The sequence below is a fragment of the Zosterops lateralis genome (assembly GCF_965231275.1).
Source record: "Zosterops lateralis genome assembly, chromosome: 1".
Lineage (NCBI taxonomy): Eukaryota > Metazoa > Chordata > Aves > Passeriformes > Zosteropidae > Zosterops > Zosterops lateralis.
Genome location: NC_139762.1, coordinates 76,754,865 through 76,777,213, shown reverse-complemented (window position 1 = coordinate 76,777,213; position 22,349 = coordinate 76,754,865). Strand labels below are relative to the sequence as shown.

Genomic DNA, 22,349 nt, shown 5'->3' with positions numbered 1-22,349 from the left:
CAGAATTACTGTAGAACCATAGAATCTCTTACTGTGAATAGGGCCAATAAGGATCAAGTCCTACCCCCTGCTACCCACAGGACTAACTAAAACTATACAATATGTCTTAAAAGTAATTTTACTATATAATGCTATTAAATTTGACCATGCTTTTCATGATCTTGCCCATAACCACATAAGTTTCTTTCTCTGCACTGACAGCTCTTCACAACTTTTTGCAATTAAGAAATTTCTTCATGATTGTCCTGCATTTATCCTTAAAATATCAGATAAAACTGAGAAAAAAGAACACTGAGATGAAAGATTGATATACCTACTATTATGGATAACTCCTTTTCTTTCCTTTTCCCCAATACCTCTGGATTTGAGAAAGCCCTGAAAATAACTTTACTTTTGAGAAGTTTTACTTCCCTCTCAAGCTCTCTGAATTCATTCCTGTTACTGAATTGCAGTCAATACCTTTTTTTTAACCAAATTTTCTTAAAGATGCTTCTATGCTCTGAAGCATCTGACAGTGTGTTATGTTGTCTTTTTTAGCATTCTGTGAAGAACCATTTAACTTACATAAAAAAAAGCTACAACAGAAGGATCGACTGTAACTGAGACTGTAAAAATCAAAACTTTTTAGTTCAAATGCAGACAAATAATAAGGAAATATCTGCCACAGTCAGGTGCATAGCTATGCATTTACTGAAGTATTTTACTACATATTTACCTATTAGTCTGGTAAACTTGAAAGAATTTATCTTATTATTTCCACAAAATAAGAACTCATTTAGATTCAGAAACTACTGCAGAATTTTAGTCATCTTTATTTTACAGCCTACTCCTGAATGATGTCTGAACTGCCCTGGATAAAAAGGCTCTATTTTAATATTTTGAGCTCAGATATTTTCTATCTAGTAGAGAAAACAAAAAGAAAACAATGACATAACTCCACTTTAATGGCAAATTATTTTGTCATGGGGAAGTAAATATTTTTTTTTGATTGGAAAATTTCCATTCAGTTGTTGGAACATGAGCCCGGTCACTAGAAATTTAATAAAGGGTCAGTAGGTCACATTTTATCCCTCATATTCTAGTTTCTTATATATATATCTTGCCATGATCATAGACAATTATGACTCAAATGTAATTTTAAATATCTCTTTAATAGCTAACTAAATGTGGGAGTTTACAATTTACTGAGGGATCTGAAGTGTTGCAGATGGTAATTTCATTAATATTATTCTTTCTTTTGGAATAAAAGCACTATTTTTATCACTGCTTTTTCTAGGGTATGAATTTAGCCTTTTTTATTGTAATTTGATATTCTGAACATATTGTATATATTAAAACACAGTTCAAATTTTAATATTATTCTACCTTGAAAGAGAAACACATTTTTTCTATTTAAGGACAGATACTGAAAAAGTCAGCAAACTTTTTTTTTTCCACAAAATTTCAAAATAAAGTTAAAATTTAGAACTCTCAATAGATGTTGACTTGAATTTGTGATTTATATAAATGTATATAAAAATATAAATGTAATGGTCTTACTCAATATTCTGAATTCTTATATAACAAACATGGGTTTTAATCTAGCCCTTTGACTCATATCTGCTTTATATAGCTAACACTTTGTTCCTTTACAGGGACATACCTACACACTTCAGGGAAGAAAGTCGTAGCACTATAGAAATGACAATTAGTGGTCAATTTTCTTCTCTAGTCACGACTACAGTAATGAAAGACAGTATATCCTTTCTTAAAGAAAATTAGGATTGAAATGAAATACACGCATTCAACTTTTAAGGACAACAGATAAAAAAATAAAAAGTACTGAAAAATAAGAATGCTTTAAAAGGCAAATAGTAAACATTTTAAAGAAATAAGCTATAATAGCACTCATTTGGTATTAAAAGAAGGGGTGGATTGACCAGACTGATTGTACTACACTGAATACCCCAGGAGAAAAAAATCTTTTTAAAAATAACTATTGGTAAAAGTAGCCTTTTCTAAAATCTTTATGAGTGACAGACAGAAATTACAAAATGAAAAAAACACATTTTGCTGATACCTCCTCAATTAAGGATTCTGAAGGAATTTTCACCTACTGAATGGAAAATACACCAATATATGTGGCAATTCCATGGATACCAAATATAATCACAGCACCTCCCAGTTTTCATAATGGGACAATCAAATTAATTAAATTAAAAATTTTCTGCCACGACACCTCCAGAAAGAAGACAATAAACTAATGCAAGTGCTGTAATCCAAGGGATATCTATTATAGAAGTATTCATTCAAGAATTTTGCCAATTGTTGTCTTTTGTTTACTTTTAATCCACACAGAAAAAAGTTGAATAGAATTGGTCTTACACTGATACCTGTAGAGCCCTGGAGGAATCTCTTCCTTTCATGACAATTCTGCCTTGATGATAACTTTTTTCCTATTTCGCAGGTAAACAGTTCATAACCATTTAATATGTGCTTTGTTGCTACTACTAATTGCTATTTATTTAACTAGAATTGCATGTGTTATGACAATTATCTTTTTCAATATAACCTACCATTTCATAAATCAAAGAAATCAGATTTGTTTAGCATGGCCTATTTTCCAGAAAAAACACATGGAAAGGAATTATTGCTATTCCTATTTCTTAATTGGCTAAATTCTTTCTACCTTCTCCATTTTTCTTTTTTTTACTCTTTGCCGAAATTTGCCAGTCTCATTGCAAATTGCTTTTGCTTGGCATTTCAGAAAACTGGCACACATTTAACTGCTGCAAACTTGATTATCTATTTTACTCAGGGAGAATCTACTACCCTTTCTAGATTTGTGACTGGACAACAATTACAGTTCCCCCATTAACCTAATTCTGTTCCTAAAAGAGTCAACAATTCAGGGTTAAGAAAAGTGGAAATTCTGCCTTTTTATTTCCATGTCCAGATTATGAAGACCTCAAAAAAGCATTAATTCCTCAGAAACTATTTATCAATATGTTAAGTCCTGAAAATGTTCAAGTAGTTTCTTTTGAAGTACAAATTGCACATAAGTTCCTATGATTTTTCAGACATAAAAATATAGTTAAGCATTCTTTCAAGCAAATCTCCTACCTGAGTGGTTTTGACCTCATCTAAAATTGTTTTTCTATTTTTGAGCACACATTATTTCTGTACAAAATTGTTGGAGATGTCGTATAGAGAAGTAGAAGAAAGCCTTAAAGACAGACGTAGAATAAAAACATTCCTGTGTCTTGGCAACCTGCCAAAATATATTAATTTTCTTCATAATTGTGCAGGATTAAATGATTCAATTTTGATAGAAGACATCATGGTACTTTTGCACATAATTAGGAGTTCATCGGAATTGGAACCTGAATTATTGACATTTCTATAGTTCCGAAGACACATGTGACTAGGAGCCAAAAGAGATATATGGTCAGATCCTCCACTTTGACCAATATAGTGCTAAAAACTCTGATGCATTCCTGTTAATGTAGTAGGCATGTGTCTCAGATAAAGCCCACAGAAGTATGATGCTAATGCTCTGTTGAAAATGTATTTTTTAAGAATTCAATTAAAAATGTATTTAAAAAGCAAAGAAGAATCTGTACCCCAAGGGAGGAGGAAGAGAATAATTGTTTTCTCAAAGATGGTAACAAGTGATGGCTGGTTGTATAATGGAATGAAATGTTAGGCCAAAATAGATGTGGAACCTACCTAGATACAGATATATGTAATTAACATATATATTAATGCCATTTAGATGTTGAGGCACAAGTGTACTTGTCAGATATGCAAGCACAGGAACCAAACAACTGATACAATTGTGGAGGCAAGGGCAAAGAAGGCTGGAAGAGATTAAATTACTCATTAAGCGCGATTTCTTCAGATATAAACTTCTTATAGGTGTATTTAATCCTTTGCAAGGCAGAACAACCTAATGACACGTGACGAACAAAACAATTAAGTAAAAAGGGGATGGATTCAGTAACCTCTGAACATAGCAGATGGGAATTAAGTACGAGTCCTCTCAAAGGAAATCACATTTGACAAGAAGGAGTGTAAAACAACATGAAAACTAAATACTTATATTCACAAGCTTGGTAATCCTGCTCTCTTAAAATAGAATAGACTGCTAGTATTGAACATTTCTTCTTGTAATGTCACATACCTTCTGGCCTACACAAACATATATTTAATTTATAACTTGAATGAAAATGACAAAGGAAGACACATATGAAGGTTAAAGCTGATAATATTCCAGTAATAATCCAAAGCTCCTTATTACTTCCCTCACAATGAAAGAAAATAAAGATGGAGCCACAGACTTTACTTCATAATTCCTATCTACTATTAGTAAATTAATTTGTTTTATGCAAATAATTTTTTTGTCTTTATAAGTACATAATAATATATCTAAATAATTGAGATAATTAATATAGTTGCCCATTATTTTGAATAATAGTTTGGCTTCTTTTCAAAGCAGATCACCTTGATAAGAGGCCAAGAAGAGAGACAATGTCTATAGGCATAAATCTTCCTTTTTCATATAGGCTGAAAGTGGTGTCCAGATAATAAAAAAACCCCTGAATTTAACATACAGTCTTGAAAACATTCCACATCTGGACAAAATTTCATCTATTAAATAATTTAATTACAACTGACTGACAAGGTCAAGACATATAATTCAGATTATCTGTTAGTAAGAAAACCAGCTTAGCCAACACATCAAGGGTTTGCACATTGGTTTTGCTCTTTTCTCTCTGTGATACTCACTCCTTACTCCTACAGGCATTCTACAAAATGGCAGCGCTTCATTGACCCTTACCTTACATGTTAAGAATGTTAGAGAAATATGGTATAGCATATAATTTTTATAAGTCACTTAGGGTACAACCTTACTGAACACTTCAATACGCTTATCTGCAAAATGTGAATGAAATACATTGAGACTGGTGTCAATATGCAAATGTGAATAATTTTTTCCATCTATCTCAGGTACCTGGATTACAAGGAAAACAATTCTGTTAATGTCGTATGACAGTGGCCATGAAAGCTAATACTTTTTTAAAGAAAAACTATTAAATTCAATAACCAGCAGAATACCATCAATGAAAAAACAATTCTTAGTTGTGGAAAGTGCTTTAGTGCTAGATTTAGTGTATCAGAGTGTAAATATGTATATGTGTGTATATGATACAACAACTACCTTAAAATATGAGTAATTAGTTTTCTTAGAGGTCCTTGAAAGAAAAATTCTAGAAAAAATATTATCATAATGTTCTCTTCAAAAGCAAAATTAATGATCAAAAACTTATAAATTCTTTGAAACTTCTGCACTTGTATAAAAATCCAAATCTATTTATACAAATTAAAATATTAATTCAAACTCTGCATAAGAGAAAAATATCTAAAAGCTTCACTCTGGAAAAACAGAAGGCTGATTAAAAAACCATGGCAGATAACAAACTGATATTTTTGAACACTGCAAATGTGTCCGCGTTAGCCTTAGGTAAACCACAATTTTCAGAATTTTCTTATGGATGCAAAAATGATGGTGATATATAAATAAAATCTAAAGGAATCTTATCATAAAGAATCTGAAAAATGCTCACAAGTGTTATTTTCTTTCTTAGACCAAACATCCACAAAATCTTTGGTATTAGGTGACCTAATAGGTAGCTATTGACTTCTGTTGAAATCCAATCAGGAATTATTGACCTGAAAGTCAGATAGATCTGGTCAGAGAAAAGATAAATCTCAACCTGGAAGTATAATAAATCTTAAAGTTGCCTGAAAACAGCAGTCTTTGTTGTTCATTTGTTACAGTACACTGCTATCAAGAAAATTATTACTGTATTACTGAATTACTGCTGTAACTTGTTGCAAAGAGGCACTCTCACACTACAATAAAATAAAAAGAACTGCACAATAAGGTCACAAAACAAAAAACGATACAACAATTTTATACAGCTGTTTCTAATTTGAGTGAATACATTATTCAACAGAGTTCTCAATGTCTCCTGTACATATTAACATTGAACACATCTTGACTTGAAACAACCATTGTCTGCATTTGAAATTATTCTGAATTTAGAGAAATTAAAAAATTGAAAATTCTAGCTCTGACTCTAAAAAACTCTAACTGGAGCAGGACTTACTTAGGAATAACTGCATACATTTTGTTATTTGTCCTGGAAAAGTAATGACTTTGTCACCCAGAGTGAGAGAAGTTATACAATTTCATAAATCAAATCACGAGTACAATAATTTCAAGCACCATATATTACAAACTTCCATGCTGGGTTCTGTTAAAAAAAAAAAAATAAATAAAAAAAGGAAGGGAAAAATTTTCTTCTTTCCTTTTCTTCTTCCTACTTACCATTCTCATTTAACATTACTGAAAACTGCAACAGTCATTGTTTTGTACCTTCAGGTTTTTAATTTTCCCTACGAGAAAAGAACAAAACCTACCAACTTAAGACTCAACTTACTTGCTCAGTCATCAATAAGCCTAATAAATAAAGTGCAAGAAAACAGATCAATAGCAATGTCAGAGAGATTTTTTCCCTTTGTTGGGGTTCTATCTTGTGCAAATTCTTGCCTTCTGAGGACCTGGAATGACTTAAAAGAGCGGGCCTCAATATCCTCAGTGTGTTCTTTCTAAAGCACATAAAATTTTCCAAAATTATTTTCGATTTCTTTACTTAATTAAAAAAATTCACAATAGAACAATGCAGATAATAGGCCTACCTTGATTTACAGTTTGGTACAAAAGGTCAGTGATTCCTCTAAGTGCATGTTCTAAATAATGACATGAAGATTCATTGAAACTTATTCAAATGTACTTGTAAACTGATCATTAGGAAATAAACTTTCAATAACAAACAGCAAAGCCGTCTTCCTTAACATGGCTGACCTTAAATTATACTATTACTGCAATTTTTAAATATAAATGAAAATAAGAAAAAAAAAAAGATTCCTTACTCTACTAACATATAGGAGGAATAAGATTATTTTTTAAAGTTCATAAGGAAGAAGGCTGATTACTTCAGATCCAACCACTCACTTTGTCTAACTACCTATTGTCAGGCTAAATTATTATTCGTGGCCTAATTGTTCTTGAATACCACACCACAGGCTGTATAAAAATACCCTATTTCTAATCATAATGACAAAATAATGACAAGGCATTCAGAGCAGTATACAAGATTTCATTCAGAATTCTTTTCAACATTCTTCTTTAATTGAATGAAGCACAGAAACATTTTTACCCGGCGTTGTCTTTATATAAGTCTGTATAAGAAGTCCATCCTCTAAATTTAATCTACTATAACAAGCATTTCCCTGAATGTATTGCTTCATTTTCTGAATCTCTAAAATGACCTGAAATAATATGAAACAGCATACCTAAAGAAATTTACATGTATCTACATATTTGATATGTAATTAGAAGAAATTATCTCATGAACTAGGAAAAAACATAAAAATCCATGGTAGCAGGATGAATAGGGAGTCTCAAAACTAAGGTGGACAGGAGTTTTTCTAGTGCAGATATTCCAACTATTATCACCTGCCATGTTTGGAACTGTCAAATACTTTTCTTGTCCATCCTCCTTAAGACCTTCTCAAAGAACATACCCAATGAGGGTGAGCAGGACCTCATATTGTCAATCTTGATGCAGTATAAATCCAGATACTTCATATCAAGGTAATGAAGTTATGCTGATTGACACCAGTAAAGAATCTTATCTATTATTTTTAGGCAAAAAGCTTCTTAGTACGATTAAGACTAAGTTGTCAATCCAGTAATCTAGTTGATGAGTTTTTCACTCTACAGGTGTTAATGGTGATGGAAGCTTATAAGAGCAAGGTTGCTGTTACAGCTCCTGAGAATCTGGATAGTAATTATGTTTTGTTTATACCAACATGTTCATAAAATCAAAGGTGAAGAACAATATATATATATTTGAATCAATGTTTTGAGGACAAGAACAGGATACAGAGACAGCATACCTATTTGGGCCATTTGCTTACTCATAGGAACAGGCAATTAAATTAAAATCTCTCTACCTCTACTTCCCATCTTACATTTTAGACTCTCCAGAGTCTTTTACCATTTTGTCTTACTGGAGAAAGTTCAGCATGCAAGTGAAGCCCATTATCTGGTAGAGAGTCACAGTGATGCTCCAATACACAGCATGCAATAATTACAGAAAGAAACTTTGTGAGTTGTATACTTCTACCAATGAAAATCTCAGGGAGAAATTTAGAACTGCATCTTATGAGATAAGATTTAAGTAAACAGACAGAGTAAGTGTGAAATAAAATTCTGAATTTCTAAAACTCATCTTTTGTAAATTCAATCAAATATTGAAAATTAAATAGATCTAACTCAAGAGACAGCTACAAAGAACTATGTATTTCCTGGATCTAGGACAGTTATTTGGAAAGAAATAGTTGTGGTAACTCTCAGGAAACTGAAAATTAAAAAGAAGCAGGAGTATTTTAAGGAATTTCACATTTGCACAAATGCTATGGATATTTTTCTACTGTTTTTAAGCAGCTTTGCCTTTTCTGTAAGAAAACTTCTAATATGTAATTGTCCATGAAGTGAAAACGGTGCACTGTAGCCACTTTAGCATGAGTAGATGATGCCCATTTGTGTCAACAATAGTTTCTTAATTTTGATTAGAAAATCTTATACTTGTAAAATTCTTTTTTAGTGACAAACATTTTCCTGTGCATGGGAAAATCTACAGCTTGACCTCAGACAGTATACTGTCCTAATAAATTACTTTAAATACTTCCAAAGATATAACAAAAAAGTTGCATTCTGATTTGCAAGAGATAAAAAAGTAAACCTTAAAATTTTATTTTAACATGCACCAAACTTTCACATGGTGATCCATAACAGTAATACAGTATCACTCAGGGATTTTGTGAAATGTGTTGCAGAAGTCATTTACAGAAAGAATGAAGAACAGACATTTAGTACCCTGTTTTAAAGATTTCATTTGTCAAAGGAAAATGACACACTTATCCTCAGGATCTTAAGATAATTTAATGCCCTATACATGCATAGTTTAGAAAAGACATGGCTATATCGCTCTGCTTGTAACAAAATCTCTTTTTTTAAGAACAAGATATCTGAGGCTTCTAAAAGTTGTCTCAGAACATTAAATCTGCTATTTCTGTTCTAATTCTGAAAAAAATTAAAGCCCTAGCAAGACAATTTTCCTTACACAATAGCAAGATAATATAGATAATAGGTGCAACTTTCAACTCTAAATGCCTTAAAATGGTCATTTAAAAACACGGCCTGCAATTAAGTGTGCCCACTTGTCTCTGAGAAATCAGTCCTAATCCTGGACAATGAAATCTCAATTCACTTTTTTCACTCTTAGTTTCTTGTATCAATAAAACTGATTTGCAGAAGAATAAAAGGACTCAGTTTTTCTGCGTAAAGCAGGGGGCAGCGATGAGATTAGGGGGAAAGAGGGGTTTGAGCATTTATTATCTCCTAGATAATTCTACTGCTTATTGACTTGAAAATTTATGACTGCCTAAGTGATATTGACAAAATGGCAAAAAATGTCTTTTAAACAGTCCAATGTTGGTCTATTTTTAGCAGTCAGTTCATCTTCCCTATCAGTGCCAGGTGAGAAACAAAACCAGGAACTCCCATTTCTCAGGAAATGAGTGCATGTCCACAACAAACCCAGTGCTTCACAGATCAGTAAATGAACTCACTACTTGGACACACACTTCTTACCCAGAGCTCCTTCCAATTTTTATGTGCAATATATATCATGATGCATAGCAAATATTTAGAGATGATTAGAATGCAGCATAGGCCAGCTGGCTCCACAGCAGCCCCTTTGACCCATAGCAATAGTCCCTTCGTATTTTCAAGTTTTAGCATGGTGCTGCTCAGAGTATGACTGCTGCATAATGTGTGAATATAATTCAAACATAGATTACCATTCCGTTTTGATTTCAGGAAAAATGCTGTACTTTAGTGTCCAGAGACACACAATGTTTTTTGTTGCACTGTCTATGATTGCAGCTCTGTACATTTTACAAGTTCTCCCTATTTATGTGAACTTTAAAAATCCAGCACATAGGGAACCTTTTTTGAAGTCATCCCAATTCCACATAAGTGTTTTTAGATACATTTTTGAAAGCTATTTCTAGCAAAGGACTGAAGACATATCTGTGTATGACAGTCCTGCATAAACACCATAAATTCTCATAAGTCTGTCAAAATGGATTTTTTTTGTTTTCTTTTTTAAGACTATTGTTATTACAAAGACATAATGACTGACTTGTCACACCAGGGATTTATCAATTAAATTCATGTTCCATAATGGCAAAAAGGACATCCTGATAATTATATATCTGTTTACTGAATTTAGTGAACACCATATTCAAAGGGACATATTGAGCCAACAGTGAGAAAATATGTCAAGAACTTAACCTTTTCTTATACTTCAAAAAGTGTTTGGTTTTTATTTTAACTGCCAGCCCTGCAATTACAAAGCCTGAAAGCTACAAAATGCTGTTTTGTATTTGTGCCTCATTATTAAGGCTACACTTTCTCTGGAGCGGTCTCTTTTTAGTGCTGCAAAATGGAAAACAAACAAATAAATCAATATAATATAGAGATATTTTTGTAAGCAATACAAACCAAATGATAATGTCTGATGTTCTACAAGTGCTTATAAAAATGCCTATGAATTTCCACCAACTTACAGTGTCCTTCAGCTTTACATTGAACAATTCTTGAGTGTCACTTGAAATGAGCTTGTTCAGGAACACACCACATTTCAAGAAATCCTCTGAAATATTCTGAACACTTTAGTATAGATTTTTTTTCACATAAGAACTCTTATTAAGGTTATTTAAACACTGCACTACATCATCAACTGTGAGTATTGTTAAAAGGACCACTTTTTCTTCTTGTTTGGTTTTTTTTCTGTGGCTACCTATCTTAGTTTGCAGCATCGTGATATTCCCACTTCTCTGTTTATGGACAATAAAAGGAGTTTAATACAATAAGCTTTTATGATCCAAAATAATATTGGCTATAGCATAGAAATGCAAGAGTTGTTAATAACTTATCCAACAAGGACTCAAATAAAAGAAGGAATAGGGAAAGAAAATAAAAGAAGGTTATTTCATGCTCCTTTCATGCTGTATATGCACGTGTGTGTACCTGTGTAATGTTCAATTATTTCCTCCATCCTTTCAAACTGGGAAAATAAATGTTATGAAAAGGATACATTTATCATGTGAAATTTTAGCCTCTAATGTTCAAATTTACATAAATTAGAATCTTACACTATAAACAATGGTGTTAAACTATACAAAATCTTAAGCAAAAAAAAGAGAACCAATTTCTAAACAGTGTTTCTATTCATCCTGGGTTTTTTTCAAGGTACGTTCCATATAACCTGTCCAAAACTTTCTTCTGACAGGCTTTAAGAATTCTGTGCATTTTCCCCATACACAGCAAATATAGCTAGCTGATGCTCCCAGTGAAATATATCCAAGTTTAGATTTCCTATGGAGTTACTAAACCGATGATAAGTAGCTACACAGCCAGTGTCATGCATACAGGGAGTAAAGAGATCTTCCACTATAAATTGAATCTTTAGATGCTCCATGATTTGGTTAATCCTAAAAGCAAGGAACTTACTGACAATGCACAGAGCAACTGCAGTTTGTACATGTAGGTGTCTATAACAGATGAATATATACTTCTGAAATTTCCAGACAGGAAAGGGAGACTCCTTCCTCCGCTGAGTGAGATCTGTGTTTAATGTCTCCTAGTATACCTGTGTTTTTGTTCTTTACCTACTTTTTCCCAGAAAGCCATTCAGCCCATTCATTCAGTGATATCTCAGGAGCAAGTATTTTCTTTCCAGGCTAGGCCAATTCTTGAATTTTGAGAGAATACTCATTAGTCTCCTCAATAGTTCTTGGTTGATTTTTGTCTGATTTAGTATAGACTTAAAAAAAAAAATAGAAAAGTTTGAATTTCACATTTTTAATGAAACAGTTACATTTTCCCAGAAAAGAAATCCCAAACAAAATTAATTTCTCTTTTCCTCTGGGATGAGAAATAAGCATTTCACTGTGAAAATCACTCTGGAAGCAATGGAATTATTATAGTCTCTAACATCCCCTCTCCAACATATTTACCAGCCTGAATTATTTTTTAATTTCTACATGAATACAATCTACAAGGATATCAGTTTAAAGCACTAAATCTTACTTCTGTAAATGCATCTGCCCGAGTATAAAATAAAAGAATCACAGAGAGATGGGACTTCCACTCCTAAGGATGAATCAACTGTGTTTGAACCATTATTGACACTTGTTGATCTAATATGTTTTAAAGACATCTTTTAAAAAAATTGGCATTTCTTAACAGGCAATGCATTCTAGTGCTTTAAAAATCTCATTATAATTTTTCCTAATGACTAGCCTTAACCCGTCTAATTACAATACAAGTTCATTGTTTATTGTTTAATTTTCTTTGAAAATGAAATTCAGTGAGATACAGATGGTTTCAAATGCACATCAATGACTATAAATATATTTTGTGGGGTTGTTTGTTTACTTATTTTCATTTATTTAAATGAAAATAAATATTTCATTATTTAAAAAAAAGATTCAGAAAGACCAGCATAAGCAGAGCCCAAGTTTAAGATAAATACCTTGCTAAAAAAAAAATCTATATATAAGCATACTATCATTGGATAGTATTACCCTCTTTTTTAAAAAGTTATTTAATGACAGGAAAAGCTACTTTTATATCTTATTTTACAGTGCACTACCTATAACTATATTTCACCCCATTCATGGCTGTGTTAACTGACAAGAGTTTACTGCACCATACACTACAGTGTCACATACAGCTTTTGAGCAACACTGAAATAATTTTCCAGACCATTAGGTGCATTCCCCACTTAAAAGACTGAGATGCTTATAGTAATGCAGAAATAATTCAAACAAGTACACACAGCTGCAAACCCGTCAAATGGCAAAACACTGGAAGGAAAATGGCTTTTCAGTCACCACTTATAATCTTCTAATTCAATGCAAAGTTTGTGTTTAGTTTATGTATTTCCTGATCAGCTGGCATAGTATTGCCTGACAACAATAGAGTATTTGCAAAACCTAAAGAATGGAATCAAATTCTGCTTAAATAAACTGACTTCAGAAGAAATTTTGAAGGGAAGTGAAGGAGGAGTTGTCAGAGTCTGTCCGAGGATGTGTTATGCCTCACAACTGTCTCCGATGGTTGAAGACCAAGACCCCCGGAGAGACTGGGGAGAGCCCCTGGCCTGGCTGAGGTGGGGCATGTGCCGAGGACTGATACGCATGTCCACAAGAATGGAATGCAAGAACAATAGCAGCTCGTTACAGTGGACTGAGCTGGTTATACTGACCGTGCTAGAAGGGTACAGCTTGCTGCTTGTTCCTAAGCACCCAACTTTGACGCAGGTGCCTGCACTGGCCCAGTGCCCTCTTTGGCTCCATTCCACTCGCCTTGGTCCTTTTCCTGACCACCCTATAAAGACTCTGCGGATCCCGTGCACCCTTTGTGATCACCCCACTGGAGAAGATCGCGTCTATGGGCATCTCTACGTCTTGAGGACCTCCGACTCTCCACGTGGTAGCTATAATCCCCCTTCCCCTCTTTCTCTATCTTTCTCACTATTCTCTATTTTCTCTCCCTACTATCGCATTGTGGGCACTAAATAAAAGTGCATTTTTTTTGTTTAAGCAAACTGGTTTGTCCCCTGTTGTGTCTTTTGCGCTTTGAGATCTCCAAAACGAACCATCAGGTTCCCCGCATATGTTTGCGGACCCTGACATTTAAATTGGCGTCACGGACAGGATCTTGATAGACTGTGGAGTTGCGGGTTTTATATAGTTTGTAGAAGGGGAAGGACCCTCGTCTCAGCCGCACCTAGCACGCCACTTCGGTGAGCGCTGTTAGAAAGCAAGGGGGGCGAGGGAAAATTCCCGCAAACTGTATACACCCAGGCGAATAGCACTCCCTGTCATCAGGATATTTCAGAAACGATCTCACTGTGCAAAAGATGGGACTCTGTGTTTTAAGCTGCTTGGTGTAGTTGAGGAGACAACAGGCGTTTTTTGTGAAGAAGTGCCTCCCAAGCAGCTGGGTCTCCTCTCCCATTCCAGGGAAGCGAAGGGAAACACAGTATTAGCTGTGCCATTGTTTGTAACTTTAAGAATACCTCCCTGAGAGTGGTTTTTGTCCCTTCACAAAAAATGAGTGAAAATTCTAGTACAAAAGATAAGGATATTCTTTTTGCTTTGTTAACAAAGCATGGTGCTAGACCTTCTCCAGCCGGAGAAGAGTGGGCACAAGATAATTGGTTTAAGTGTGAAAACATTGTAGATAGAATATATTCTTTGCAACATGATGCTAGGTATAAACTGGGCAGAAATAAAACCATTCTTTGCTCAGTTTTGGGGGCCTGCCTTTCGGCAGCCATAGAAACCCATTTTAAACGGGTAAGTGAAGAGAGAGCAGAAATAGAATCCCTGCAAAAACAATTGGAACAGAAAAGAAATCAAGAGGGAGAAGTAATAGAATCCCTGCAAGATTTGGTAGAAGCTTTGCAAAAACAATTAGAACAGGAAAGAAATCAGAAATATTTGCTTGAGATTTCCCTTGCAGAAGAGCGGAGCAAAAATTCAAAACTTGTAGATTCACCAAAGGAAACAGGAGGAAAGGAGACATACAGCATTAAACAAATATACCCTCAGAAAGAATTAGCACACATGCAAAATTGTGGGGAACTCTGTTGCTCCAACTTGAGACCTCTTGTCAAAACAGAATTTAATTATATAAATGAAGAGGTTCATAACCTCCACATAACCACCAAAGGAACACCAAACACAGCCACTGAATTAGCTAAATTAAAGAAAGAATACTCCCGACTTTCTAGTGAATCTCAGACAGAGTATGTCTTTAGAGTTTCACTTACTGGTGGTGACCAAATTAAATTAAGTGAACAAGAAGCAAGTGGCTACTGGGGACATGGAGTTTTCTTAACAACAGGGAATACACGTGCTCCATGGTCCCTGACACAGCGTGCAGCTTACTGGGCAGGGGGACTAAGCCCCCTTGAAAGGGGCGACCCTCTGGCAATAGTCGGCACCCTGGACCAACTCCTAGAAAACATACACAAAGCTGCATGCTTGCAAATGATACATGAAAGAAAATTGATTTCTGACTATGAGTCAACCATGCAACAGCCTGTCAAACCTGAGATTGTGACCCCCCTAATTCGAGGTTTGCTGGAGTCTCTTAAACCAACAGTAATTCTTTTTCAAAAAACAATAGCATCTATCACTCCGGTAGATAGGCTTGAAAGATTTCTTGGACACACAAGTGACCAAACCGGTTCCACTGACTCCACTGACTTCTCGCCTTTTGCTACTCCTAGCACACAATCTAACAGCAGTCATAACAGTGGAAAATACGGATCAGTGAAGCACTCAGAGGACAAACCCGAAAAACCCAGAAAAGTCAGGCACATTGCTTCTCCTAATGAAAAACCAGAAAAGGGAGAACAAATCTCTAACCAGCAGCAGTTGTGGTTGCTAGGGCTGAAAAGGGGACTACCTCGAGAAGTAATGGATAAATTGCCTTATGATAAATTGGTTAAAATAAAATTACTGCTTTTTGAAGCAACTGTCCACCAAGCCCTTGGCCCTATTCATCCTACAGATCCTTTTCAGGTAGAATGGAGATTTGCCACCTCAGGATTGTCATTATATATATGGCAAAGGGGTCCTGAAGGCCCGATCAGATCTGTTAGCTCTTACTCCTGTGGCTTTAAAGATGCTGAAAAGAGGTACACTACCTGGGAAAAAGGCTTGTTTGTGGTTAGCTTAGCTCTCATAGAAGTGGAGAAAATTGCACAACAACAACCAATTGTTTTGAGAGGCCCCTTCAAGGTTAAGTCAGTCACTACTGGGACCCCCCCACCTGCCGGGGTGGCTGAGAGGACCTCAGTAAGACAGTGGTCTGCTCAGATTGAACATTATTGTAACATCTTCTCAATAACTGAAGGAGCTGTGAAAAATCTAGCACTACAAGAAGCAGAAAACTTGGATAGCATCCAAGACAAACCTGCCTCAGTCATTACCCCTCCCTTTTCCCCCGAACAGCCAGCAAATCCTTGGTTTACTGATCCTTCTGCCTTTTGCCTGACAGCTTCAAGCATAATTCCCTCACTATGGGGACCAAGTGATTCCAACAATCCAGCACGTCACCCTGGACAGTCTGTTTTGGTGGACCTCCCTACTGTAGGGGAAGTACCACTAGTGCAGAAAACCCCTCTGAATAAATATACATGGGCAGCCTTCGATGCTCTAGGGAAAGAGCATCGAATAAATACAGGATGGGCAATTTTCATCATTCTAACCTTCTGCCTCCTTGTGGCAGATTCTGTTGTGCTTACTTTCCACAGGAGAACTCCGAGGGACATGAAGGCCATATAAACCATGATAAATATTTTAAACAGAAATTTTAAATAGCATTGATTCAGAAATATTAATGAATAAATTGGTTGCCACAATTAAAGATTTGACCAAATTATAACAATCATTATAATTGTCCTTATTGGCTTTGGGGACACTTCAGTGATTGCTATTAAACATATTACCAAATTGGGAAAAGATAAATGTGAATGATAGCAAATTGGTAATTGATACACCTGGTGCTACACAAAACAATGTTTCTTTGGCCCTTAAGCTGCATCCAGGCACAGCTTTGGATGCAGATGGTTGTTGCCTCAATTATAAGGCAAGAAGAAGAAGGAATTCTTCCTACTGAAATTTGGAAAATAATTTGGGACAATGCAAATTATTTTCAAAGAGAATTCCAATCCTGGTGGAAATTAGTGAACTTTACCTACAACCCCAATACTAACACAGTTACAGCCTTTGTGTTAACAATAGGTAATGCTTCAGTACATTTGATATTCCCTATCATTGCATTAGGTATAAATAATGATGGAGCTATTCTCTATCCTTCCGAGCATAGAGAATGGGCCCGTCAAACTGGTGAGAAATGGCAAACTGTCAATTTAGAATCTTGTGTTGTTAGGGAGCAGCAAGGTTTCATTTGTGAAAGTAATGCAATCATAGCTCAGGATATTTGTTTAGACACAGAGCAAAATATTTGTCATTTTGAAGTACATCCTAACGAAGCTCCTGGAACAGTGCTCGTGTATATAGGCAATGGGTGTGCATGCTTTAGGACTGTCTGTGATGTTGTAGTTGTAGAAAATGTAATGGTAGATACTAAAAATCACTCTAATTTTTGTGTCTGTAATTTTACTACAATTACAAGATGTGACTTTTCTTATAAAGTCCCAGCTCCGTCCTCCTTTTGATTTTGGTTTTGATTGGCCTTGTTTTAGTTAGCATCCCTTTTGGAAAGGACACTCCTAAAGTTATTGATGTAAAATGCACTACCCAGACAGCAAAAGTTAAGCCTGTAACGACAATTTGATTTAAAATGGTTTGCTGATTTGATTAATGTTGCTTTGTCTTAGTCATGTTAATTAAAATTAAGGTTTGTTTTGTTTTGTTTTCTTTTTTGTTTTTGTTTGTTTAGAAATTATTATCATTTTAAAAATTTAAAGAATTTTGTGAAAGAAAATTGTTTTAAATTAAGTATTTGATTGAAAATTGTAATTGTTGATTTTTAATTGATGGTATTATATTAATTATTTAGTAATTTGAGTTAATATTTTGAAAAATTGTTATATTAATTATTTGGTGATTTATGTTGATTACTTTGAAAAAATTGTTATATTAATTATTTGGTGATTTATGTCGATTACTTTGAAAAAAATTGTTAAAAATTGTTAAATCAATTTCTTTAATTTTTGTTTCATTTTTTGCTTCTATTCCCCTTCCGTATTTTTCCTTCTTTCTCTCTGTCTCTCTCTCTCTACCTCTCCTACACCCTCTCTATTATCTCTGTTTTTCTGGGATATGCTGCCAATGTGGATGAGTCCCGAAGACTTCACGAGACTACGGAACCTGCTGATGGAAGAACACCTTCGTCGTCAGTCGTGAGTCACGGGGTGGTGTCAGAGTCTGTCCGAGGATGTGTTATGCCTCACAACTGTCTCCGATGGTTGAAGACCAAGACCCCCGGAGAGACTGGGGAGAGCCCCTGGCCTGGCTGAGGTGGGGCATGTGCCGAGGACTGATACGCATGTCCACAAGAATGGAATGCAAGAACAATAGCAGCTCGTTACAGTGGACTGAGCTGGTTATACTGACCGTGCTAGAAGGGTACAGCTTGCTGCTTGTTCCTAAGCACCCAACTTTGACGCAGGTGCCTGCACTGGCCCAGTGCCCTCTTTGGCTCCATTCCACTCGCCTTGGTCCTTTTCCTGACCACCCTATAAAGACTCTGCGGATCCCGTGCACCCTTTGTGATCACCCCACTGGAGAAGATCGCGTCTATGGGCATCTCTACGTCTTGAGGACCTCCGACTCTCCACGTGGTAGCTATAATCCCCCTTCCCCTCTTTCTCTATCTTTCTCACTATTCTCTATTTTCTCTCCCTACTATCGCATTGTGGGCACTAAATAAAAGTGCATTTTTTTTGTTTAAGCAAACTGGTTTGTCCCCTGTTGTGTCTTTTGCGCTTTGAGATCTCCAAAACGAACCATCAGGTTCCCCGCATATGTTTGCGGACCCTGACAGGAGTCATCACATTTTTCAAGTCTAAATGATATGTTTTTTCTGGTTTTGTGGTAAATTGACAGAATTGATATGGAATTGCTTTAAGTCAGTGAAGAACTGATGGGTCTTCTTGAAAAAAACATGAGCTGGGCCCCTCAGTGATCTCACACTAGGCTCAGACAATGCCTAATTTTGGAAGGATATCCAGGGTGAACAGGAGGCCTCAAAGGCTCTCAGTGAGGCACAGAAGAGCACCCACATGTCTGTACCAGCTCTCAGCCCTACTCCGCCTCACTGGGTACAATACTGGTACATCTGGTCTTTCAAGAAGATAAGAATGTTCACAAAGACTTTGGAGAAGGTCAGACAGCATTTACTGCTGCCTCAGCAGGTAGAGGAGGACCAGTGTGTTTGTTTTACCTTTTTATAAAGTATAATTTGGACTGAGAGTAAAGAAGCAAGTAATGAAAGGTCTCATTAAGCCCTATTTATGTATTAGCTTTCACATGCCTAAAAATGCAAATAAAGAGAAAAGAGAACATGCCTTACATGTATGTGACAGTCACCAAAACCCCACCTATAGCATGTAATTGTTCCATCCCTTTGGGAAGTGACAAAAATTATAATATAAAAGAAGGAGTTTTGGGTAAAAAGACAGAGAAGGGGAAAACTAATATCTCTGCTGGTTCAGTATGAATTTATGGACTGCATTTCTCTCCCTCTCCTAAAGCAATAACTTTGGGTGAGCTTTGTCCCTCTAACTCCATTGGAATAGACACAGGAATACTTGTTACATATATGTGTGTGTGTGTGTATAGTGCTAATATATATATGTGTGTGTATATGTGATTGTGTATAGTGTTAATAGATCTATCACCGTATTTTTCTGAAAAAAATAACACTCTGTAGTTAGTGCATTTATAATTTAGCAATCCTCAATTTGCTATTCTGTTGCTTCAAAAAACTGCAGCATTTGTGAACCTGGATTCTGTAAATTCCGTATTCTGTAAGTTCTCATCTCAGAACTTGGACAGACCTATGGCATCAGATTGGCAAACTGCACTATTCGTGAACCAGTGATTACACAAGTTCTAATTGTATACAATCACACCTATAGTGACAAAACTTCGGTATTTGTGAATCTGCGGTTGTGAAAGCTCTGACTGAACTCCAGGAGACTTACAGTGCTAGATCGGCTATAATCAGAAAGTAAACCCAGCTTCATACAGCACTTCTGATCCCTGAGAACCAGCTGAAATGCAAGGGGTTTTATTTTCTGATACATTTCTATACCCTTAATGCAAGAGGTATAAGCCATATTGCTCTTTTACATGGATAAATGAATAAGAAAGTCACTAGAACTGACAATCATTTGTTTCATGCACAATTATGGCTTTGTGCCATTATCTCAAATAATCTCTGCTGTGATTTAAAACATGAAAAGGAAGTGAAATATCTTGACATATACACTTATGAAGAAACAACGCAGCAGCACTAAACTTTGTGTATGTCCAAAATTATGAGTAGTAAGAAATCCCCAAAGGCATAACTCCTCTGAAACTTTCTCAGAAAGAACACCAGCTTAAGCTGCTTTAACATTAGAGGATTTACAGCTTTCTCTAAATTTTATGAAGACCTAATAATTCATGTGCAAGACATCCTAATCATTATTTTGCAAGAGATAGCACAGCAGATGAAACACTGAAAATGTTAGGCAGAAACCTTAACTTATGACTTCCAAAACAATTCCTTAAAAGTTGAAAAAAAAACCAAAAACAACCCAAAACAACAACAGGTTTCATGTCTATAGCCTTTACTCCCTTGTTTTGTACTATGATTTCTGCTGCCTGGAGGAAGAGGCCCTGGGGGTGCTGGTTGGGAGCAGCTGAACATGATCCAGTGTGTGCCCAGGTAGCCAAGAAGGCCAAAGGCATCCTGACCTGTATCAGCAATTGCGTGGCCAGCAGGACCAGGGCAGGGATTGTGCCCCTGTACTTGGCACTGGCGACTCCACACATCAAATCCTGTGTTCATTTCTGGGCCCCTCACAGCAAGAAGGATGCTCAAGTGTTGGAGTGTGTCCAGAGAAGGGCAACAGACCTGGTGAAGGATCTGCAGAGTGAGTCAAGTGAAGAGCAGCTGAGGCATCTGGGGTTGCTCAGTCTGGAGAAAATGAATCCCAGGGGAGACCTTATCTCTTATCTACAACAACCTGAAAGCAGGTTCTTCCTTAAACCATAATTGCAAAATACAAATGGAGCTGCCTTCTATTCAATTTAATTATTTTCTGCTTGATGGAAAAAAAAAAAATTGTTCCTGGATTTGGAGGACTTTCAATCTTCCTTTCTCATAAAACCTTTATATTAGTTCTCAGCTATGCAAGTAGGTTTGCATTAAGTCATTAGCTAGATACATCAGAATTTGAGAAAACATCAGTTATCCATACTTCAGTTACTGACAACTAATCCCTTGTGGACATTGAAGAAACATAGGAAAAAAGGGTCTGGCTAAGACTCTTGATGACCTGTCTGACATATATTAGGTATGTTTTAAAAGTGTTTTTCAATGTCTATCAAAGTTTGAAACAGAAAAATATTTCCCCATTCACAGTCAGGATGAAAATAAAACAGCTTCATGATTCTTTATGAGAAGAAATAAAAGACTGAAAAATTACTAATATTGAAGGTGTTCATTTAAGTCCTTTCTTATTTTTTTTAACCGGATTCCCACTTATGAATATAAAAATAAAATATTACAAAGACCTCAAAAAACAACCCAAATAAAAACAGCTTCTTCACAGAAATAGCGATTGTACATTGGAGCGGGTGTCCCAGGTAGGTGGTGGAGTCACTGTCCCTGGAGGTATTTAAGTAAAGACTAGACATGGGACTTTGTGCCATGGTCTAGTGGACAAGGTAGTGTCAGGTCATTGGTTGGACTCATTAACCTCAAAGGTTTTTTCAAACCTTGTTGGTTCTATGCTTCTGTGATTCTGTTACTGTATGAAATGTTTTGATTTCAGTTATCCAGGCTTTTCAAAAACAATGCATATCTTCTAACATAATATTTGTCAATAGTGATGGAAAATTTTATATATCCAAATGCTTGAAAGGGATTTTTTTCTTTCACAAAATCTTTATTTATATGTCTTGATGAATTTGTGGGAAAAAAAAACATGCATGTGTGTAACTAAAAAGCTTAACTATTGCAATATCCTGCCAGAGGTGACTGTTGGAATCTGTACAGTGTTTTTATATCTAGTACAGAACATAGCATGCTGCCTTGAAAAGCTATTCAATCATCATGCCTGCCTTTCAGGCTGACTGCCTAGAATGTGGTAGAATAGCTTTATATTGTTCAAGTTATTTTTTGTTAAAAGCCTTTGATAGCATAGCCCCTAGCAATCTGTCATACTTGCTTCTTGAGTCATGTCCTGAGAAGGAACTATGCTTATGTAAACTTGCTCTGTACAGATCGCAGCTAAATCTCCTACTGTGTGACAACAGGTGATTTTATCTTTGCTGGCACATTTGCTTAGATTTGTCACTCCTATCACTTCCACTCACCCTTCCCCACCTTATAATAATTTTTGTTACCA

General features: G+C 35.6%; 1 protein-coding gene across 1 annotated transcript in view; it reads right to left on the bottom strand.

Moving 5' to 3' along the window:
• CDH18 (cadherin 18) overlaps positions 1–22,349 on the bottom strand; it is a gene marked incomplete at both ends in the record, with an annotated part of 163,391 nt that overhangs the window by 64,051 nt on the left and 76,991 nt on the right. The window lies entirely within an intron of this gene.